Source organism: Solenopsis invicta, chromosome 6, assembly GCF_016802725.1.
Source record: "Solenopsis invicta isolate M01_SB chromosome 6, UNIL_Sinv_3.0, whole genome shotgun sequence".
Classification (NCBI taxonomy): domain Eukaryota; kingdom Metazoa; phylum Arthropoda; class Insecta; order Hymenoptera; family Formicidae; genus Solenopsis; species Solenopsis invicta.
The window spans coordinates 14,230,695-14,254,365 of NC_052669.1; the positions used below are offsets into that span (position 1 = coordinate 14,230,695).

The 23,671-nt window shown below is 35.7% G+C and overlaps 1 protein-coding gene across 2 annotated transcripts in view; it reads right to left on the reverse strand.

Annotated features, from left to right (window-relative positions):
• Window positions 1–570: 570 nt before the first annotated feature.
• LOC105198089 (follistatin) overlaps window positions 571–23,671 on the reverse strand; it is a 621,281-nt gene continuing 598,180 nt past the window's right edge. For both annotated transcript variants that reach the window (XM_039451098.1, XM_039451097.1), the window contains one exon: window positions 571–859. The gene's annotated coding sequence lies outside the window, so the exon portion shown is untranslated. The remainder of the gene's footprint in view (window positions 860–23,671) is intronic.

Genomic DNA, 23,671 nt, shown 5'->3' on the forward strand with positions numbered 1-23,671 from the left:
GTCCTGCATAAAGCAGAGCAATCTATCAAGATTTACTGTATTATTTTGCGCCACTTTAATCTATCTCCGTTTACACGCGCTATGTCGGACAGTCTGAGAGCACCCAAGATAGATGAGGGTTTGCAAAGAAGTTACCTGATCCAAACAAGTACTAAACCGTTTACATCGTCGTGACTTATCGCATTTGGACCTAATATAGGGTATAGGTGGCGAACTAAGCGCTTAGCATAAACTAGGCCATTGATATATCGCGAGTTAAATTATAATATAAATCTTAAAGGAGCTTAAAAGTTAAAATAAATACATCTTTTACGTCAAATAAATACATTGTTTACATCATATAAGAATTGCTTTCCAACTGCTTTTTACATAAATGTTAGTGTTTTTTAAACAATACCGAATGTTTTTATTAAAATATTTTTATATGATTTTTTTCCTTATCATTTTGCTTTTAATGGAAGTAACTAGAATATGTGATTTTGCTAAATTATTTTGTTACTATTGTGAGCTGTATCTGTAAGATTCTTTTAATCTATTTATCAGAAATAAGAAATAATGTTGCATCATATATTAATATCAAACTTTTAAATTTATTGGCTTTGCCATTTCTTCAGGTCGACATGAATCGCGACATTGTGCGTCGCGAGCAAGAGCATGTATTAAATTTCTAAACTAAAGAACAGAATCCCGTTACTGTTAACCGTCGTTTTTTGTTGATTGTCGTATTTCGAACTATAAAAACGTTAAAGCTATGAGAATGGCACAGAATGGAGGCTATAAGGAGATTTGGCGTAATCATCACTCACTTTTGTATTGTCTGCTAGATCAACCCCGTAATTGCTCGAAGTATTGTCCTCTTCTGTAAAAAAAAAACATTTATACGTGTATATATAGATATAAATATGTGTATACATAGAGGGGAAGAGGGTATTATGGCTGCTGCGGACAATACAGCTACCTTTATTATCTCCGTTATTAGATGATAAATTCTAACAATTGCTTATAGAATTATTCGTTTAGTAGTACGCTGTTTTTTAATGGCACTAACATGCCAATATACAGCTAATAATTATTATAAGGTATTTTTACTTTTGAGCATTTTGAAACCTTTGACAAAGTATACTTCAATACTTAATAACACATACTTTCTCATTCTTTTTAAACTTGAGATCGTATTATCACACAAATATACATATAATATGTACACTTAAGTGTTTTTTCATTATTTAACTTTTTATTTGGTTGCGTACACTTTGAGCTATGCAAAATTATTCAATACTGTAGCATTTTACAGATAGCAAAATGTTAGACAGTATGCCAGCAAATTCAATCATGAGTACAGAACAGATTCCTATCTACTGTGTAGTATTTAGCTTAGTTTAGTTTTTGCCGTTACGATAGGCTAGCATAACATAACAACTCATCATAGCAGGACTGAAGCACCTTGCTATTATGATATAAGGGCAGAAATACGGCAAGAATAGAATATCGCCTGTCATATCAGATATTAACGGCAGAAACACGACAGAAATCGAGCACGATGTGCCGTCATGACATGACATCAGAAATATGACAAGAATAAAACATTGCCTGTCATATGAGAGATTAACGGCAGAAACGCAGCGTAAATTGAGCACGATGTGCTGTCATGCCATAATATCAGAAATATTATAAAAACACCCCCTGTAACGTCAGGCATTAGCGGTAGAAACATAGCAAAAATCGAACACGATGTGCTGTTACAATGTGATAGCATAAAATACGCAAAAATAAATGAAAGTACTGTACACCCAGCGTTATTGATTTTGTTCCTCGGAAAACTTTCCAAACTAGGAAGTCACTACTTTCTACATACTCTCAATTTATGATTGATGTAACGACTAGAGCTTATTGGTCGTTAAGTTAATTATAAGTATGTAGAAAAATAGCTTCATAGTTTGAAAAATTTTCCGAGGGACAGAATCAATAACGCTAACAAGGAGATGCTACGAAGTGTGAAATACTGAATCAGATGAGCCTCAGTTCATTTGAAAGGGGGGGGGGGGAGAAGGTTGAGGGTATCAAAAATGCCAGAGCGTTTGAGTGCATGTACCTTCATTTCCGATAAATTTGCATGTGAAGTTTGGCATTCGCCGCGCGGTGCATTAAGTGCGATTGCGCGGTAGGTTTAAAGCATGAAGCGCGATGGCTGAGGAGATTAAGGCGCACCTTCTATTTTGCTCTTGGCGGCTGCGTGAAAAGAGGTGTTCGAAACCTCACAGTACCAATTTTTCGGTAAATATATCGAATAGGGGAGGCAGCCCCGATGACCTTGACCTTGACATATGTTGTCAAGGTTATGATCCTGAGTAACGTCCTACAAGTTTTAACCGTCGCTCGCCCTTCGTTAAAAAGTTATAATCATAAAAAGTTTATGAAAATTAAAAGCGATAATTACACCTATACTAACATATACACATAAAAATATGGTACAGAGAACGCGTGGGCGGGGGAAAAATTCTGCCCCTTTTCCTGCACCCCCTTCTCTTTTCTAACCTAACCTACCCTTATTTTTGTCGAAATTTGTAACAATATTAGATTTGAAATTATGGGTTAGGTTACGCGCGCACATGCACACGCACACGCACACTGCGCGGAACAGTACTAATAGCTTATAAGATTAGTCTCATTCCGCGTGGAACTTTGATGGCCCGTTTCATTTGTATTTTGACAATATTTCTTGTGTTTAGTTGTAGTCGGATATTCAATACGTGTATAAAACAAAAATTGGTAAAAAAACTCAAAAAAACTCAAATATTCACATACAGAGAACGCATGGGCGAGGAGGGGCTTGGCCCCTCTCCCTGCACCCCTCCCGTATTTTTTCTAACCTAACCTATCCCTATTTTAGTTGTAATTTGGCCAAGGATATCCAATTGACCACGTTGCAATATTAGATTTAAAATTAAACTAAAATAGAATTAGAAATTAGGTTGGCTTAGGAAAAATACGGGAACGGGTTGCAAGGAAAGGTTCTTTGTACCACACGTAAAAATTTTTCCTAATCCAACCCATAATTTCAAATCTAATATCATTACACATTTCGACAAAATAGGGATAGGTTAGGTTAGAAAAAATACGGGGTGAGGGTGCAGGGGGAGGGGCGGAGCCCCTCCCCCGCCCATGCGTTTTATGTACCACATTTTTATGTGTATATGTGAGTATATGTGTAGTTATCGCTTTTAATTTTCATAAATTTTTATGATTATAACTTTTTAACGAAGGGCGAACGACGGCTAAAACTTGTTGGACGTTACTCAGGGTCATGACCTTGACAACATATGCCAAGGTCAAGGTCATCGGGGCAGCCTCCCCTATTCGATATATTTATTCGTTACATTATTCGTTACATGTAACAAAATGTAATAATCAGAAAGTAAATAAAGTAATAAAAATATGAAAATAACGTTTAAACATTTTTTTCTATCCTGATTGCGTTGATTGACCACCTTGAAAAAATTATATGTAATCTCTGTTCCCAACACCAACAAAATATATTTTTTCAGATTTTTTTTAAAAAGTGCGCCACAATGAAAAAAATTAAAATATCTTTTTTTGTTAATTTTTTTTTCAAAGAAATGAGCAAGTAAATCGTTTTATTAGTTCTCTAACATTTTATTTGTGTATAAAATTTCATATTGGAATATTTTAATCACAAGTTGAAATTAATCACATTTATTTATTTTGAAAAACACTTTGAAAAACAAAGAAATACATTTAATCTTTATCGCTATCTTCATTAATTACTGGATAAACTTCTTCTTCAGTGAACATATTAGATAGAATTTTGCTAGGTCTTATTATTTTCGATAAATAGCGAGCGTGAGATAAATAGTATATCACTGCAGCATTGTGAAAACAAGATCCAACTGTGCGTCTACCATTAGGATAATCACATACATAACGTTGTATACAGAGTAGTTTACAGAATGACAGATGTAATCGATGTAAGTAACAAGTTTTGCTATTTGGATAATAAACCCCTTCCAAAAATTTGGCTGTTCTTCAGAATCGCTTGTTTTTTAAACAATACTTTTGGCAAGAGACTACTATCTGATTTTGAAGTTTCGAATAAAATTATTAAGCAAATTAAGTCTCGATGAAATGTAGAAAATTTGTTGGCTGAAGATGTAGAAACACAATATTGGAACCGACGAAAAACTCAATTTCAACATTTAACATCAGCCGATTTTATGCCTGGGTTTTACAAGGATTTTTATTATTAAGTCATTTTGATTTTCTAATGCTTTCAGATAATGCAAAATGATTTTTTCTGACTCATTCATCATTTCTACTAAATAGGATACAGCTTGTGATAATTGGTATAATTCAACGAAAAGAATTTTCAAATCTCTTTCCGTTATTTCAGGAAAATCCAGTAAATCGGTTGATGTTAATTGTTAATTGAAATTGAGTTTTTTGACGGTTCCAATGTTGTTTTTCTACTTTTTCACTTAACAAATTTTCTACATTTCGTCGAGACTTATTTGCTGAATGATTTCATTCAAAACTTCAAAATCAGATTGTAGTCTCGTGCCGAAAGTATTGTTTAAAAAAAAAGCGATTTTGAAGAATAGCCAAATTTTTGGAAGGAGTTTATTATCCAAAGTGTGGTGGAGAAGTTAGTATTTTTGTCCGAGAATTCCTTCAACAACCCAACGGATTTTAGTAACCCACCGAGAGTTGTCTGATTCTTCAGTTTTTTTTTTAAAGCTGGCATAAACACTTTATATTTCCGTTCTTCTGGGTGTTTCACAACATCTAGAAACCCTCTATCAGCAAATATCACCTGCTTTCATAATTTGTTAAAGACCATTGGTATTATTTAGAAGTATTATGAGTATTTCCGCATCGTTTTGAGTTGAATAAAAAGTCCTTCCATTTCAACAATATAACCATTTGTTGTGCAAATAGTAAATGCTTTACACAATAGTAATTTTTTCTGTTTAGAGTATGATTTTCGTTGGTAGTTATTGTTGGTACTTTTTTATGACAAATATATTAGGAGTATAAATAAGTTTCCGCCGTTTCACAAAAAATGGCGCCACTAGTATGTTATGGTTGAAATTGTCTGTTGTAAAACGTTATATTGTAAGGTTGGACATCTGGCAACAACATAACCTTAAAATATTAGCGATTTTGTATCAGCATCATATATCTTTTTTCGTGCGAAAATGTCGAGTTTTGAGCCGAATAAGCGTCATTTGCGGGAGCTTTTGATTTACTTCTTTAATTTGAAGAAATCTGCAGCCGAGGCGCATCGATTGCTTGTAGAAGCATATGGTGAGGCTGCCTTAAGTGAGAGAAGTTGCCGTGAGTGAGTTTCACAAGTTTAAGAACGGTGAATTTGACGTCGACAAGACAAAGAACGTAGCGGAAGGCCGAAAGTGTACGAAGACGCGGAATGGGAAACATTATTAGATGAAGATTCGTGCCAAACGCAAGAAGCACTTGCACTTACATTAAGAGTGACTCAACCAGCAATTTCACATCGCTTAAAATCATTGGGAATGATTAAAAAACAAGGAAACTGGGTTCCATATGAACTGAAGCCGAGAAACGTTGAACGCCGATTTTTCACATGTGAAATGCTGCTTGCCAGGCATAAACAAAAGGGTTTTTTACATCGTATAGTCACTGGTGATAAAAAATGGATCCACTACGATAACCCAAAGAAGAAGAAATCATGGGGACCACCTGGCCATGCTTCAACATCGACAGCCAAGCCGAACATTCATGGAAAAAAGTTCATGTTGTGTATTTGGTAGGATCAGCTTGGTGTCGTGTATTATGAGTTGCTCAAAATGAAACCATTACTGAGGCTCTCTACCGAACATAATTGATGAGATTAAGCCGAGTACTCAAGGAAAAACGTGCTCACTACTACTCCAGACACGACAAAGTTATTCTTCTGCATGATAATGCTCGTCCACATGTTGCGGCACCGGTCAAAACCTACCTGGAAACACTCAATTGGGAAGTTTTACCCCACCCGCCGTATTCACCAGACATTGCTCCTTCTGATTACTACCTATTTCGATCGATGGCGCATGGCCTGTTTAAGCAACACTTCACTTCATATAAAGATACAAATAATTGGGTCGATTTGTGGATAGCTTCAAAAGATGAAGCATTCTTCCGACGCGGTATCCGTATACTGCCAGAAAGATGGGAAAAAGTAGTGGCTAGCGATGGACAATACTTCGAATAAAACATTAGGTACCGTTCTTTCACAATAAATGTCCAATTTTTGATAAAAAAATGGTGGAAACTTATTTATACTCCTAATGTGTGCCATCAAATATTAGTACCAATTGATCATTTAGCTCATATAGTTTTTTAGTTATCTCGGATGTTTGATTATTAATGAGTTTTTTGCGAGATAAACTGAAATAACCGAAATGATTTGGCAAAACGTCTTTTTTAAATGAATTCATGATTTATTCACAGTAATCAGAAACTTGTGTATAATCGAGTCCAAGAACAGCTGTAATCACATTATTTGAACTACCAGTTTTTAATTTGAATAAAGAAACTACTAAAGCTTGCAAAACAGTTTAAGTTTTTGAATTTCTCATTGATGTCATCATGTCACATAATTTATTAAGATTTTTCCACGTAACACCAGTAAATGTTTTTAAGCATATATCAGATAAAAAACCATATCTAATTATATTTTTTAACTCATTACAGTTGTCAGACAACTGGTTGACGAAATTCATGAGGTCTGATGCTTTTATTCTACTGAAGTCTGAATGTATTTTTATATTATTTAATTCGTCTTCAAAAAATTTTTTCTTTATGATGTGTGTAGAACAACACCGATTTTCCGTAGGAAAAAATTCTTTTTCTGCGACGCTACAACTTGCTGAAAAAGTATTTCTAGAGTTTCATTTTCTTTTTCATTCAATCGAGGAACAAATGTTGGATCATTACTAGATGACTGTGATCTAACAATAGACAATGATTGTAAGCTGATTGTAATAAAAGTGATGAAGTTTCAGATTGTATTTTTTGAATTGACAAACATTTAGTAGCTTCTTTATTGTCAGCTTCCGGAAATTCAAACACATTTGGATGGTTGAAGAACTGTTGATGTTGATGGAGATTGTATATCATCCTCTTTATTTTTCGTTTTCTCCCTATAAACAATTAGTCGACATCGAGCACACAAAGTGTCACCAATTTGTATAGGCTTTCTGATCTTATTGCTATTGTTACGTCCAGCGACATAACGATTCTTTCTTTTTAATGACGGATACACTATAAGACGGAGGCCGAGTAACGATGACCCACTTAATCTCACTTCAACTTCCTGGAATACAGCGAAACATAAAATACGCTACTGAGGCGAGTGAGGAATGTCGCAAAAATCAAAAAACACCATAAATTATTTAAAAAATGTCACAAAATTATAACATCATAAATCATCAAAGAAATGTCACAAATCAAAGCACCATAAATTATAAAGAAGTGTCAAACAATAACGTCATCGCAAATTGTCATATTAGCTGGACGAATAAACTCGTTGACACAAAAAGTAATTTGTAGGAGCCCTTCGAGGTAACACCGTTGCTCAACTCCGAAAATGTATAAACTCCATTGGTAAACATTAAAATCAGGAAGCCAAAAGGCACGAGTATACACCACTTTTGGCTTCCGGAAACACAGCACCCATAGAACATTAAATCAAAATCTGTCACAATTCTTAGTAATTAGATGACATGTCACGCACGTTCTTATAATAATAATTAGCGGGAAGTATGAAAAAAAAGTGACAAAGATTTGTTGAATGGACGGCGTAATTCGATGCCGGACACGTATCTCGTAGGCAAAGGATTAAACCGCGCGTAGGCGTTTTAGATAATAAAAATCGGTACACACGGCCTTCTTAGAACAAAGGAAGCAATTGTATAAAATAGAGAATTTTCATCAGTACTCAGTCATTTTGTGGTAACAAGTTCTGCCAGTGTAAAGTGCCGAATTATACAGTAAAAATCCATAAGTAATTCTCTTGCGAGTGAGAACATATATATATATATATATATATATATATATATATATATATATGTATATTACACCTGCAACCGTGCTCGTCGACCACCACTATAGACAACTGTCGTAGACCCATCCTGTTATTGCGAGCAGATCTTCCACGGGTCCGACCCAGGAATTTCCTGACCAATATTAAACAATATTAAACAAATTCGAGTACAAACTTGGCTCAAGAATCTCCCAACTATACGCAAAACAATAAGTCACTCGCTATTCACTCCGTTCCTTCCCTCTTTTATTTTATTTTATTTTAAATTTTATTTATTTTAAATAAGAAACTCACGTCATAACCCGATTGAACGATCCACAAAGCGTTCCCGTCCAGAGCCACTCGCTTGGGCGAAGACTACAAATTGAAACGCTCAGGAACCTGAACAGGCTCCGCAACATTTTCAGTTTCCGTCACCTCCTTTTCTCGAACAACCAGAATCTCCTTACGAACACCAATCCCCTTCACCCACTCTCTCAATCTCCTCAGCACTCACATACAGAATTGCCCCTGATACTCCTCCGTCCTCGTTTCCCAGTCCCTCATATTGATGACAATCTCAAGCAGCCCCGCTTCTCCAGTGAGTTTCACCGCTAGCGTGGAATTCCTGAATGAAGTTGTTTGTCTCTGCTCTCCTTCCCTCTCCCCCACTTCCAGTATAGTAATACTAGAAGAAATCCTACTATAAGACGAACCTTTCTCTCCTCAATTTTATTTCACTTCCTGTCTTCACCGGACGTTGGAGTTATTAGTTACATCATGTCCTGTCGCTCCATTTCCTCTCCCCGAAGGCACGTATGCCCTCGGCCCTCATGATTTTGTCTTTGAAGAGCTTCGCTCCGTTCTTCTGAGGCTCCCACCTGAAGCCACGATTCCAATCTCTCTCCACCTATCTTAATTTTCACCTTGTCCCCAAGAACGCCTTTTTGAATCTTTTCCGCCCAAGCTCCGTTGTCATCGACGAAATATCAGAATAACAAATTTTTCTCAATATATTGCTTCCTATCCCCTGTTAACACACATACGCACATATACATATATATATTATATATATGAATATATAAATTAAAAATTAAGTTGTATTTTAATAGAATAATATGATAAAAATTGTATTTCAAGCGATCGGTATAATAAAACACTTCTATTTTATTAGCATTATAAACGTTATGTTTATACAACGTAATAATTGTATAACTATAAGCTAGAACAAATGTAATCATTAATTTTCTAATCTTTCTTTGATGTGTTAAAATAAAATCAACGTTTATTCAATAACTATCTTATTTATTCATTGACTTTCTATTATCTCTCGCTCTAAACAAAAAGATTGCACTTAGTCCTATCCCGAGCTAAAACGATTAGATTTGTTGGCTCAAAAAGGGATTGACTAAGGCGTGAAATAGGATATCGGTCTTAGGGTCTCTTCGACATACTGACCCATATCTAAATTCTTTACGCCTTGGCTCGTATCCGCCCTCCTTAACACGCGCGTACGAGTATTGTTTGTTACGTTCTTCCTTGCCTACCCCCCTTTTTCTTTATAGTCACAATAAACCACTAGGCTGGACGTAACACTATAATTAAATGATTCATCATCATTTTGCACAACTTTTTGTCGATTTCCTGTTCTCTGAAACAGCACAGCTTAATTTGCACATTTTGTGTCATCCGTTTTAGCACTAAAGCTTGCGCATAAATTTAACATTTCAGATTATTCTTTTTCATGCAATTTATGTGTTAACAATCTTATTGATTAATTCTGAAACAAAAGTAACTTTTAATATTTTTCTATCAAATAGAATTCAATATAAAAATATACAGAGACAAACATTTCTTTACATTTATTAGATATGTTAATTTGACGTATGCATTACTGTTTAAAAATTTGGAACGCCTTATAATTTTTTAGATAAAATTATATTTTTCTCACAGTTACAATTATTTTATTTAAAATATCAATATTTATAAATACAGATCTTATTTATTAAAAATATTATTGCTTATAGGTATCAATATTGTGTGATGGTTTACTGATTACGAGCGTGTGCGTGTAGTGTGTGAACAGGCACGAATGTCTGAGATGGCACCGAGAAAAATCGGAGCAACGCGTCTTGAACTGGTTGTTAGCAATGATATATTGTGTGTGACTTTTGGCTCTCGTGTTGTGTTTTCTTGCATTGTCTTGTGCGATTTTTTTTTTATAATAAATATCGTGAGTGTGAATTTTGTGAAACTAAAGTTCTGATTTCGATGCGCATTTTCTGAATTCTTATTAAATAATTTTATTTTTTATAAACTTTGAGGACTCGTCCTTGAACAACACAAACCATTGCAGAAAGCGCAATCAAAATCGAGAAAATTGTGAGAGAAGATCAAAGCATAATATTATCCGTGTATGTGAGAGATGGTCAATCCCTAGTGCATCAAGATGAGTTTCCAACCGCCCAAAAATTATATGACAGCTTAAGGAGAGACTGCAAGAGATGGATTTGGCAATTACCGGAAACAAGATCGAGTTGCTGAAACGTCTGCACGAGGCGGACCCAACTGGCGGATAGCTGGAAGAAGATGTTGAAATACCAGGGCCGAGTACAAGTGCCCGAGAAGATCAATATAGCACTAATAGTGAAACGCGAGTATTGGCAATGCGTGAACAGGAAATTGAAATGTATCGCAAAGAAAAAGAGTTAACTGAACAAGAAATGCAAATAATGAGGAAAGAGATAGAATCATTGAGAGAAGCGCAGCAGCGCCCGGATCGAAGACAAATAGCAGAAGAAGAAACCGTTTCCCGTAATATCGCAAAGGCAAGCATTTCAGCCATAGCAGATTTATTAAGTCATTTTGATAGTAGCACTGGTGATTATGAAAATTAGGAGCTACAACTCAAGATGCTAAAGAAAACGTATTGTCTTTCTGACGACTACGTCAGGATTCTGATAGGCATGCGCTTAAAGGGAAAAGCTGCCAAATGGCTTTGGTCAAAACCCAAGCATATCGAGATATCTCTTGATGATTTTCTTGAAGAGCTTTGCGGGATGTACAATCATTGTCCCAGTAGAATAAAATTGCGCAAGCGATTTGAGGAGCGTGTGTGGAAATTAAGTAAAACATTCCATCAATACGTCCACGAAAAGGTTATACTAGCCAACTAAGTACCTATCCCAGAAGACGAGGTGATGGAATACCTTATAGACGGAATACCAGAGACAAATATACGAGATCAGGCGCGTATTGGGCAGATTTTGACAAGGGCAGCGTTGCTGAGGGCGTTCGAGCGTGACTCTAAAGGATAAGGTCTCAGTCAGCAATACCGGTGACAGTGCGGAGCGGCGACGACGAAACGACGGAGATCAACATCGGCAGGCAGACGAAAAAACCAAGAGTGAAAAGGAGGCGGCGAGCAACGAGATGGAGAGACGGTGCTTTAACTGTAGTCAGCGAGAACACACGGCTGCAGATTGTCCTACAAAAGCGCAGGGTCCGAAATGTTTTCAATGTGGTGAACGAGGACACATTGCCGCAAAATGCACTAAGAAATAAAATGTTGTGCAAAGCGACGAGATAACCGTGAGTAAAAAAAATGTGAAAAAAATGTTAGCGTAGGCGGGTGCATGTTTATTGCTCTCATAGATACGGAAAGCGACATTTGTTTAATGCGAGCTAGTGCATATGTTTGATTAGGCTGTCCGAAATTAAAGTTAAAAGAGATTCAATTTTGTGGCGTGGGTGCGACCGGAAATTCAACGATGAGCGAGTTCGATACGGAAATAATAATAGACGAGCACAAATATCCCATTCTTGTGCGCGTCATGCAAGATACGTTGTTAAACCAAAATTTGCTTGTCGCCAATGACTTTTTGAATTCAGTAGAGTTAACGATAAAACCGGGAAAAATTGTTATTAATCCGTTACTGGGAACAAAGTGTGTCGAAAATTTGCCAGAGATCTTAAAGATTGATCTAGATGTCGATGATAACGATATTGATTTATCCCACGTCCCGGAACTGAAGCATTGCGAGATAAAATTGCGAAACTCGTGCGTAATTATAAACCGAATAAAACGCGAGACATAGATTTAAAGATGTCGATAACACTAAAAGATGACGAACCTGTCTATCAACGAGCGAGACGTCTAGCGATGTCTGAGAGAGAGAGACAGTAAAAAAACAAATGAGCGAGTGGATGCGTGACGGTATAATTTAACCATCGCTTTTGGATTATGCTTGTCTAATTGTATTAGTGAAAAAGCAAAACGGTTTCACAAGACTGTTTTGTAGACTATTGACAGTTAAACAAAAAGATAATAAAAGATAGATATCCGTTGCCATTAATAGATGATCAAATTGCCACGCTGCAAAGAGTAAACTTTTACAGTACTCTTGATTTAACAAACGGTTTTTTTCATGTCAGAGTCGATGAACAGAGTCGTAAATACACTGTTTTTATCACTCCTGATGGGCACTACAAATTTTTGCGTGTTTCTTTCGGGTTGTGTAATTCTCCGACTATTTTTCAAAGATTTATTAACGTTGTTTTCAAAGATCTTATTCAAGGAAAAATTGTATTAACATATTTAGATGATTTAATTGTGCCAACAGTTGATTACAAAAGTGGAATACAAAATTTGGAAAAAGTTTTGCAAGTTGCAAGCGAGGCTTAATAATTAACTGGAAAAAGTGTAGTTTTTTTAAAAAGCGTGTCGAATTTCTCAGACACGTCATTGAGAACGGATATGTATCTCCGAATGAGCATAAAATTGAAGCGGTTAAAAATTTTACTGAGCTCACGAGTATTAAGCGAGTACAAAGTTTTTTGGATCCTAGTAGATATTTCCGTAAATTTATATCGCAATATTCATTCATCGCGCGATTAAGTGATCTTTTGAAAGCGAATGCTAAATTTAAATTCGGAGAATAAGAAAGACAAGCGTTTCTTTACTTAAAGAAAATATTATATACAAAGCCTTTATTAAAAATATATAAGATAGGTAATGAGACGGAATTGCATACAGATGCGTCTATGCATGAATTCAGCGCGATGTTGCAGAGAGATGAAGTCGACAATGCATTGCATCCTGTTTATTACAGTAGTCATAAAACAACGTCTGCAGAACAAAAGTATCCAACGAATTAAAGGTATTAGCGATAGTAAAAGCACTAAAAAAATTTAGACCTTATTTATTAGGGATTCCATTCACCATCGTAACTAATTACCATGCCTGTGTAGCGACAATGAATAAAAAAGACTTATGTGTATGAATTGCCAGATGGGCATTGTTGCTTGAAGAATTTCAATACCGCGTCTAGCATTATTCAAGAAAGAGTATGAAACATGTAAATGTTGTCGTTACTGAGTCGTTACCGGAATGTAACTTAATAAATAGAGAAAGAGATAGTCTAACAATACGGTTAAAAAAGGCACAATTGGAGGACATTGACATCAAAAAAATATTTGAGTTAACAGAATCAAATATAACGACTGACTATGTTGTCAGGGGTGGATTACTTTTTTGCGAGAATAACGGTGAATTATTAGTGGTAGTACCGAAAAATATACAGTCACAAATCATTAAACAAGCACACGAAGTAGGACATTTTTCTGTAGCAAAAACTGAGACAATATTGCGTAACGATTATTGGGTACCAAATGCAAAAGTAAAAATTGAAGAAATAATAAGAAATTACGTCGCGTATATCTTAGCGGAGGAAAAATCACGGTAGACAAAAGGGATTCTTAAGTCCAATCGCGAAAGGAGAGGTTCTTCTCGATTCGTATCACGTGGATCATTTAAAGCCTCTTCCTTTTACGAAGAAAATTATAAACACAATTTTGTTGTAGTAGATGCGTTCTTTAAATTTGTATGGCTTTATGCAACTAAAACTATAAATACGAGTGAAATCTTAGATAAACTTCGTAAACAGGCGTCTATTTTTGGAAATCCGCATAGAATAATTTCTGATAGAGGCACTGCCTTTACCTCTAAAGACTTTTCTGAATATTGTTTAAGCGAGAACATATAACACATTTTGAGTACAACCGGAGTACCGAGAGCAAACGAGCAGGTCAAGCGCATGAACCGTATACTCATACCATTCTTAACTTTTATTTGAGGAATTCTACTCAAACGCTCTGATACTTTTTATACCCCCCTTTCGAATAAACTAAGGGTTATCTGATTCCGTGTTTTACAATTCGTAGCATCTTCTTGTCAGTTTCTTGATCATTACCTTAAAATCTACATTATCATAGGCGTTACATCTAAAAAAGCTGCAAGAGTATAATCACCAGACAAATTGGCACTCTTATATCCGCTATCATTTTTGTAAGATTTTCTATACATGATCTTCTTCTTTGAAATTCCTTTTGCATAGGATCCAATTTATTATTTCTTTTGAGCCACCATATAAATCTTTCCATTAACTCACAGATACATGATGATAATGCAATCGGTCTCACTTTATCTTTACCCACCTTGTCAATGAAAATGACCTGATACTTACTCCATTCTGAAGGAATGTGTTTCTCAATCTATATAATATTATAAATATTCAACAGAAGTTATTTACCTTTTAAGGGTAAGTTTTTCAACATCGGGTAATTAACGTTATTCAGCTCCGTAGCTGAACCTTTCTAATCATGTGTATGATCCTAGATAGTTTGTCAATGGAAAATTCTTCATTTCTCACTCATGGAATATTCCTCCATCTCATTCCCTTTGTCTCTCGTTTCTTCTACCCACGGTGGAGCTAAGGTTGCTATACAACTTTTAATTTTCTTTTCTTTATTTTTGTGTTGCCATGTATTCCAATTTACTTTATTTTTGGCGTTTTTTAAAGTTCTCATAGTTCCAAACATATGAAAGGCTCTTAAATCTGTTGATACCATTACAAAATCTTCTAAAATCTTCCTTTTTCTTTTTGTTAATGGTTTTCCCCGATATAGCTCGGCATTTTTTATATTGCACAAAGTTTTCCATTCTACCGGTACGTCTCCATATTTTTAATTTATTACCTTTAGCTCTTATCACTTTAGCACATTCGTCGTCCCACCATCTAATTTCTTGTCTTTTATTATGCTGATTTGCTCTTTTAACTTTTATAACTCTAACTTTATCAATTTTATCCGGATCCTTCCCTGATGCAACTAGAGTACCTCTCATCATATTATCCTTTACTATACCTAACCAGGAATATAGTTTGTGTAGTTTTTTCCTTCTTTTATATTGTTAATGGTGATTTGCATTTTATCTATTTCGGCTTCAATTTTATTCTGATATGCTTTCTAATCGGCATTTTTATTCAAAATCCTGTTGGTAATTTTCTTGTAGGGTAGAAAACTCACGTCCACATATATGTTCACCGGCTAGTGTTTCAAACCCCATGCATCTAATTGCTATTAATACTTAATTTTATTGATTAGGTTTCTGTTTGCAAAAATCAAATCTATGTTCGATGCAACTTAGTTGTAATAATTCATTCTGGTTTTAGTATCGTAATTGACATTGATGAATCCTCTTTGAAACATAGCCATGTATAATCTCTCATTATTTTTATCCGTATTTGTACAGTTCCATGCATTATTATGAGCATTGAAGTTACTAACTATAATAGAGTCTTCTTTATTTGCTCCTTTGAATTTAAGCAAGTCATACCACGCCGACATAGGTTTATAGACATACGGTTTCCTATAAACTGCTATTAAGTTATAAAGTCTTGCAATACCTTTTATTTTAACCCCAATTGCTTCTATATTAATTGAGTTAATGGCCCATTCTTCGATTACTTTAAATTCAATGTTATTTTTAATCAGATTAGCAACCCCTCCAATATTATTAATGTTCTGACTTTTATACGTTTTAAATCCTGAAATATAAAATGGTTTATCACCAACTTTGTTTTTGTTATTACCGCTATATCATATTTTGGCACATTTTTAGCAAACTTCGCCTTCTTATTAATAATATCCTCCAATTCCACATTAAAATATTTGTCATTTTTTAAAATATAAATCTAAATCTCTTTCTCTATCACGCCCCCGAAATCCTCTATCAGCATCTATACTTAGTCTTTTAATTCTATTAAATTCTTCTTGGTGTCTTCACCAAAACTCCCTATTTTTATCAATATCTTGTAAATTACACCCCAATTGTCTATATTCCTCTTCATGTTTTACTCCTTTAAGTGGAAGGTTAGAACCGTGTTTTCTCAGTAATTCCAAAAAATCTCTACGAAATTTACGAGATGCTCTGCATATGTCTCTTGCTACTTGCAACGACTAGTCAAATCTCGATGTGCAATCTTTTGCTACTTTCTTAGCTTCTATATTACTAACACAATTCGAATTTGTCTCTATATCTCTCGCTTGACAAAAAGCCATCCCTCTTTTCTCTTTCTCCATACCTTTATTGTTGATCTGTATGTAATAATTTATGTATTCTTGTTTCCTTCTTTCTCCTGTTTCTCTCTCTCTTTCTCTTCTCTCTTGTTTATGTTTTTCTACTTCCACTCTTTCTATTCTCTGCTGTCTTCTTCTTTGCTCTCTTTCTATTTTTCTCTCTCTAATAAGGTTCTAGTAATTTACTTGGTAATTTATTATTTTTCTATTTTCTATAGTTTTAATAAGTTTAAATAAGTCTATTTTCTTTAGTTTTAATAGTTTTAATTGTGTACGTTGCGTAAGAAGTCAGTTGGTTTTCTTTTAGTCTCTTTCCCTCTCTCTTTGTTATTACTCGCTAAATTTAGGCCACGCCAAAGGATTAGTATATCTATCATACCTTGTTGTTTCTTGATTTGGGAAATTATCTTCTAACAACCTTTCTGCTTCGAAAAACGATATGTTATTATGTGCCATAATTGTCTTTATTTCTTTGTTTTTAAGAGCGATGGGGTAGTTCTTAGTAGAGCAATGAGCACTTCTACAATTTCTACATGTTAAGTGCATTCACCATGCATAGGATCTCCGCACGCTATGCATCTAGCTTCATTTTTACATTGGTCTTTAACGTGGCCAAGCTTGAAATACTTGAAACATTAAGTCACCGGTGCCACATGGGCGGATCTCGATAGCGCACGGAACCGATAGCACACCACCACTCACAGTGGCTGATGCCTAGAGTTTTTCCGTTGGTTGGGTTAGATAAGTCAAAATGATTGGTTGGTGAGCTGTCGCTCACCAAGCACGGTGTGATATCGCACCGTGCGCTATCGGACCCGCCCGTGCCACATAACGTCTGATTCTCAAACCAATATTCAAATTGTTAAAAATCTTGATCCTGTCTTTAATTTTGCTGCTTTTCATCGTAATTAGAAAATTGTTAGTAAATTGTAGCCGAAATTTTTTAATATCTTTTTCTCAGACTCTCCTCTTCATTTTTTAAATTTTGAAGATATCCTTTTTTTCCAAGATGTTATTCCATAACTCTGGGATATCGTATGGCCAATCGGTGATAACACTCCTGCTAAAAGAAGCTGAAAATTTAATAAAGCCTTGCAGACACTTATTAGGCTGCTTCTCGAGCTTATCTAGACAATCATTTGCCTTTATTGCATTTTTAAAAGTTAATATTGCGATGTAGAATTTTAACATATTTATGCTAATCGGACGGACTAGATTTTGATTGCACCATAGTGCAATCGCATAGATATCTTAATACTATTTTTACCTTTGTTGAAAGCATAAAAACCCTGCAATATCCTGCATTTAATTTTACATTCTCCTTTAAAAAATTTATTAAATCTATGATTAATTGTTTTAATCAAGTTGTCATAAGTACTTTTTTCTATATCTTTCATCAATTTTAATTCCCTTTCTATCACTACATATTTTTTCTGCATGATATTACTATCATCTGTACTTCAATTCCATGGTTGCGTCTTGTTTAGTTGACTCATCATATTTTGCATTTTCCAACCTATCCTTTATATTTGCTCTAACTTCTATTCTATTTGTTTACATTTTTGCATTCTATACAAATACTGTGTGCTCTGTTTTTGCAAACCCCATTAGATTATAGGCTCAGGAAGAATTTTGATTTGGAATATAAGTTTAGACTTGTAAATTAGTAATTGCTTTTTTGATTAAACATGGCTATTCACAAAAGTACGATCCATACGGGAATTCTGTTATTCGACGGCACAAACTACAACAATTGATATTACCGTTTGGGGACATATCTGGACGAGAAGGACTTGATAAAATTCATCAAAGAAGCTTTAAGTTGTTGGAAAAATCGTTGGAGAAGATGCAAAAAACAAGCTGCGGACAGATGAAAAGAAATGTAAGTCTACTATCGTTAAGAGTACGCATGATAGTTAACTCGAGTGTATCCAAGATAAGCACACAGCTAAAGAAATGATCGACACATTTGCTGGCATATTTCAACGAAAAGTGTTTCTAGTCACATATTCCTACGGAAAGAACTTCTAATGTACAACGTAACTGACGCAATATGTGATCATTTCATGCAATTTGAGTTGACAATTTGACAGATTAAGGATGCTGGTGGAACTCTTGCAGAAGTTCGACATTATCTGTCATCTGTTGCTTACAATGCCGGATAGTTACGATAATTTGATTGTATTAATTGAATCGATGGATCCGACAAAATTTACATAAGAATACGTAAAAAGACGCTTGTTAGATGAAACGAACAAGCGGAAGGCAGGTAAATCGAATACTAAAAGCAGCGGTGCGCATGCAATAAATGACAATATCACATGTTTTTGGTGTGGAAAAGCTAGCCACATAAAATTGCAATGCAGATTCAAAAAAAAAAAAAAAAAAAAATAACTATATGTTGAGGAAGGTACTAATAAAAAAAATGTCGAGTTTACTTTAAAAAAAGATACAAAAAATGCTGCTGCAAATAACGCCGAGGAATTTACATTATGTGCAGCGCTCAAAGAAAATAGCGATGAGTATAATATAGCACATGCACATACTTCTGTGGATAAAGACAAAGGAGGTGTGAAACAAAGTAACACGACACAAATAAAGTTTATTTTGGACTCAGGAGCATCAGAATATATGGTTAACAATTCATCTTGTTTTGAGAAATTAACAAACGTTGAAGAAATTAATATTGCAGTGACCAAGAAGGACGAGAAATTAAGGGCTACACAAAAAGGTAACATTAGAGTGAAGATGTTACATGATGGCAACGGAGAATCCAGAATCATTCAAAACGTTCTGTTTGTCAAGGATCTAAAGTACAATTTAATGTCAATTCTGCGTTTGACAAGAAAAGGATACCAGATTACATTCAAGGACGACCATGTATATGTGTCATTCAACGGCGATTTGTTGCACGCACAAATGGAAAATTCTACGAAGCAACGTTTCAACTCAATCAAGAATTTGCAGGTTTGGCAAACGAAAAAAAGGCAAATAATTTATGGCATTTTTGCTTATGACATTTAAATGTAAATGATATTAAGAAACTAATCGATCGGAAAATAACAGACGGACTTGAACGAGTAAATATTAAAACAGAAACGAAGTTTTGGGAGTCATGCGTCATGGACAAACAGGTATGATTGTTCTATTCAAAATATAAAAAGGGACAATTAACTCGTATTTTAGAATTAGTACATAGTGACATAAATAGATATAGAAATCCACTTTTTTTAATCCACTTTGGGATGGGGGAAAGGGGAAGTGTGTGACGTCACGGGGGAGGGGCAAGTCCCCCTCTTTAATTAATTAAATTAATCTTTGAACACGTAAGTGGGTCTGAGAGACCCCATATGAAATTTGGAACGCTTGCTATGTGAAGACGGAATGAGATAGGAGGTATGGACCAAGACGTAAAAAAAGTTTGAAATCTCCTCTTTCGATTGATATGGTTGATTAACTTTTTTGGTCAATTAAAATTCGAACGGCACGGCAGCAAAGTTTTGTTAGGGTCGATGCGACTCATATAGTGTGAAAGTGAAACCTTTTTGTGAGTATTTTACATAAAAAAACTGGACAAAATACGTTCGAACAGGTCGGTTTGCGGATGTTATTCGCATATACTCTGTCTAAAGTTGGAATACTATAAAATGCTGTAGAAAAGGGAGTTTTTCCTAAATATATTATGAAACACATCAATTTTCAATTTTAGACACGATTTAATCAAAAATACCTCATATTTGCCTTGTTACATAAGTACATTTTTTAATAGAAGTAACAATAATATAATTTTTTTTTTAAAGTATGAATCTTTAGCTTTAAAACGCCGTATTGTAAAGTTCTTCACAGTTTTTTGTTGCAAAGAAATGATTTTTTTTTTAAGTGGATTTTTAGATGGCCAAAAATACCTCATATTCTCCATGTTACATTATACTTTTTGAAAAGAATGACTTTGCCAAATTTTATTTTGAAAATGTGAATCTTCAGCTTTAAAACGCTTTATTTGAAAGTCCTTAAAAGTTTTTTGTTGCGAAGATATGATTTTTTGAAGGAAAAGTGGATTTTTTACCAATTTCTCATTTTTGCTTAACGGTTTTTTTTTATAACTTTACAATAAATTATTTTTCGCCAATGCCGATTGTGCAGTCACACTCCTGAGATTTTGAACTTTTGTTTAAAAAAAAATCGTAGAAAAATATTGATTGTAATCAAAGTTATAGCTTCTTAAAGTTGAAAAAGTCTCCCAGATCCAAAAATGTGTTTCCGTATTTTACAAGATCGGTGTGTTTAAGGGTTAATATCAGGTTATTAATTAAAATAATTTTTATATCAATATGAAAATATGGATTGAGGAGAAATTATGGGTATGGGATGAGATTAAGGATGAGTCAAGAGAATGGAACGGAAAAGAAGTAAGAGAATGGAAAGGGAGGATAGAAGAGGGTAGAGGGATGGAAAAAGAGAGAGGGGATTTTGGTAGGTTGGTGGAAGGTGGGAGAGGGAGAAGAGGGGGAAAAAGAAGGAAACATGGAAAATGGAAAGCATAGGAAAAAGAGGAGAAATAAGAAAAAAAGGAGATGCTAGAAAGTATAAGATAGGCTTTTGGAAGGTGGCAGGCATGAAAAACAAAGAAAAGGATTTCATGGAGAGACTAAAAGAATGGGATGTGATGTTTCAAAGTGAGACTTAGTTACAGAAGAAGGGATGGGAAAGAGTTCAAAAATAGCTGCCAAAAGAATACGTATGGGAAGTGCAAGAGGAGGCAAGGAAGAGTAAGAAAGGGAGGGCAATGGGAGGAATGATTATGGGGATAAGGGAAGGGATAGGGAGAGAAAAGGATGATAAAGAAAGAAAAGAGGGGGGATTACAAGCAGTAAAAGTAAATTTAGGGGGAGAGTGGTAAAGGCTAATAGGAGTGTATGTGAACGGAGATTTGGAGGAAAAAATGGGGCAGCTGAGAGAGTAGATGAAGGATAGAGAGGAAGGGGTGAGGGTGTTAATAGGGACGAATTTCAATGCTAGGACGAAGAGAGAAGAGGGAAGAATAGGTGAGGATGAAGAGGGAGGGGTAGAACAGGGAAAAAGAAGCTCAAAGGATGGAAAAGTGAATAGAGAAGGAAAGAAACTATGTGGTTATATAGGAGAATTAGGATGGTCGATATTGAATAGAAGCGTAAAAGGAGATGAGAAGGGGGAATGGACGTATACAGAAGAGAGGGACCGTAATAGATTACGTGATCGGGAACGAGTAGACAAGAAGGAAAGTGGAAAAGATGAAGGTAGAAGATTGGGTGGACTCCGACAATCAGCCGATAACGGTATGGGGGGTGGAGAGAGAAGGGCGGAGGAAAGAGAGGACCGGAAAAAAGAAAGGGAAAGAAAGAAGAGGGGTTTGGACAGAAAAGAGAAAAAAGAAATTTGAGGAATACTTTGGAAAGAGGGATAGCGATGGTGAGAGGGTAGGGGAAGTTTGGAGAAAAATGAAGAGAAGAATAGAAGTGGCATTAGAGAGAGTAGAAAAGGAAGAGAAAAAAGAACGGAGAGGATGGTGGGATGAAAAATGTAGGGATAGAAAAAGAGAGGTAATGGAAGAATTAAAGAGGTGGACGGCGAGAGGGAAAGAGGGAAAAAATTATAAAGAAATGAGAAGGAGGTACAAGGAACATTGTGAGGAGAAGAAGAAAAGGGAGAAGGAAAGATGGAAGAAGGAAATAGAACAAATACGATCCGAAAAGGATGTGTGGAAGGTAGTGAATAAAGGAAGGAGGAAGAGAAAGAGAGTCAGGAAAGGGATTGAAATGGGGGAGTGGAAAAAACACTTTAAAGGGATACTAAGGGGAGTGGAGTGGAGGATAAGAAGGAAGGTAATGGGGAGAGGGGTAGAAGAGGAAGAAGAGATTAGTAGATAGGAAATTGGTAGGGCGATAATGTAATTCAAGGAGAGAAAAGCGGCAGGAGGGGATGGGATTATGAATGATGTATGTATATACGGGGGAAAAGAAATAAGGGAATGGCTTTGAAAGATGTACAATAGAGTGTGGAAGGGAGAGGGATGGCCGGAAGAACACAGAGAGGGGATAGGGGTACCAATAGTGAAAAGAGGGGAGGAGAAAAAGGTAGAAGACTATAAGGGGAATTACGCTTACGCAAACGGCATATAAAGTGTACGCGGCGGTTTTGGCGGAGAGATTGAAGGAAGAAGTGAAGAATAAAGGGATATTACCACCAAGTCAAACGGAGTTGAGGAGAGGGGTAGGAACAATAGACCACATATACGTGTTAAATTATCTAATAAATAAGAAAATAGCGGAAACAAAAGGCAAAGTGGTAGTTATGTTTGTTGATATGAAAGGATCGTTTGACTTGGTGAATAGGGAGATACTGGTACAGGCAATGAAGAGGAAGGGAGTGAGAGAGAGTCTGGTGGTGAGGTGTGAAGAAGTTTTGGAGGAGACAATAAGTATACTAAGGGTTCGAAAAAGGGAGGGGGGATACCTTTGGACAGGTAGAAGAGTGAAACAGGCATGTCCGTTGAGCCCATGCGTGTTTACACTACTGCTAGCGGATTTGGATGAGGAGTTAGAAAAGGGGTGATGGGGGGAGGAGTAAAGGTGAAGGGAAGAAAAATCTATTTCCTGGCGTATGCGGATGATGTGGCGGTGGTGGCAAAGGATGAAGCAGGGATGAAAGGGTTAATAAAAACATTAGAAGGATATATAGAACAGAAAAGGTTAGAGGTAAATGTGGAGAAAACAAAAGTGATGAGGTGTAGAAAAGGACGTGGTAAACAGAAAAAGTTAATATGGAAATGGAAAGGAAATGAAATAGAGGAAGTGAAAAGGTATAAATATCTGGGATACATGATGATGGCAAACGGGGGACAGAAAGTGCATATAGAGGAAACAATTAAAACAGGAACAGTGGTGATGAGAGAGGTATGGCGAATAGGAAAGAGGTAATTTGTAAAGGACTGTGCTAGAAGGATGTGGTTATTTAAAGGAGGTTGGTGTGGACGGTGGTTAGCTATAGTGCAGAAATTTGTGGGTGGAAAGAAAGGGAAGGGGTAGAGAGGATACAGGACAGGTATTTGAAATAGGTAATAAGGGTGGAAAGGTACACATCGGTGTATATGGTTAGGGAGGAGATGCAGAGGAAAAAATTCAGGGGAAGGGCAGGAATGAGGGCATGGAGTTA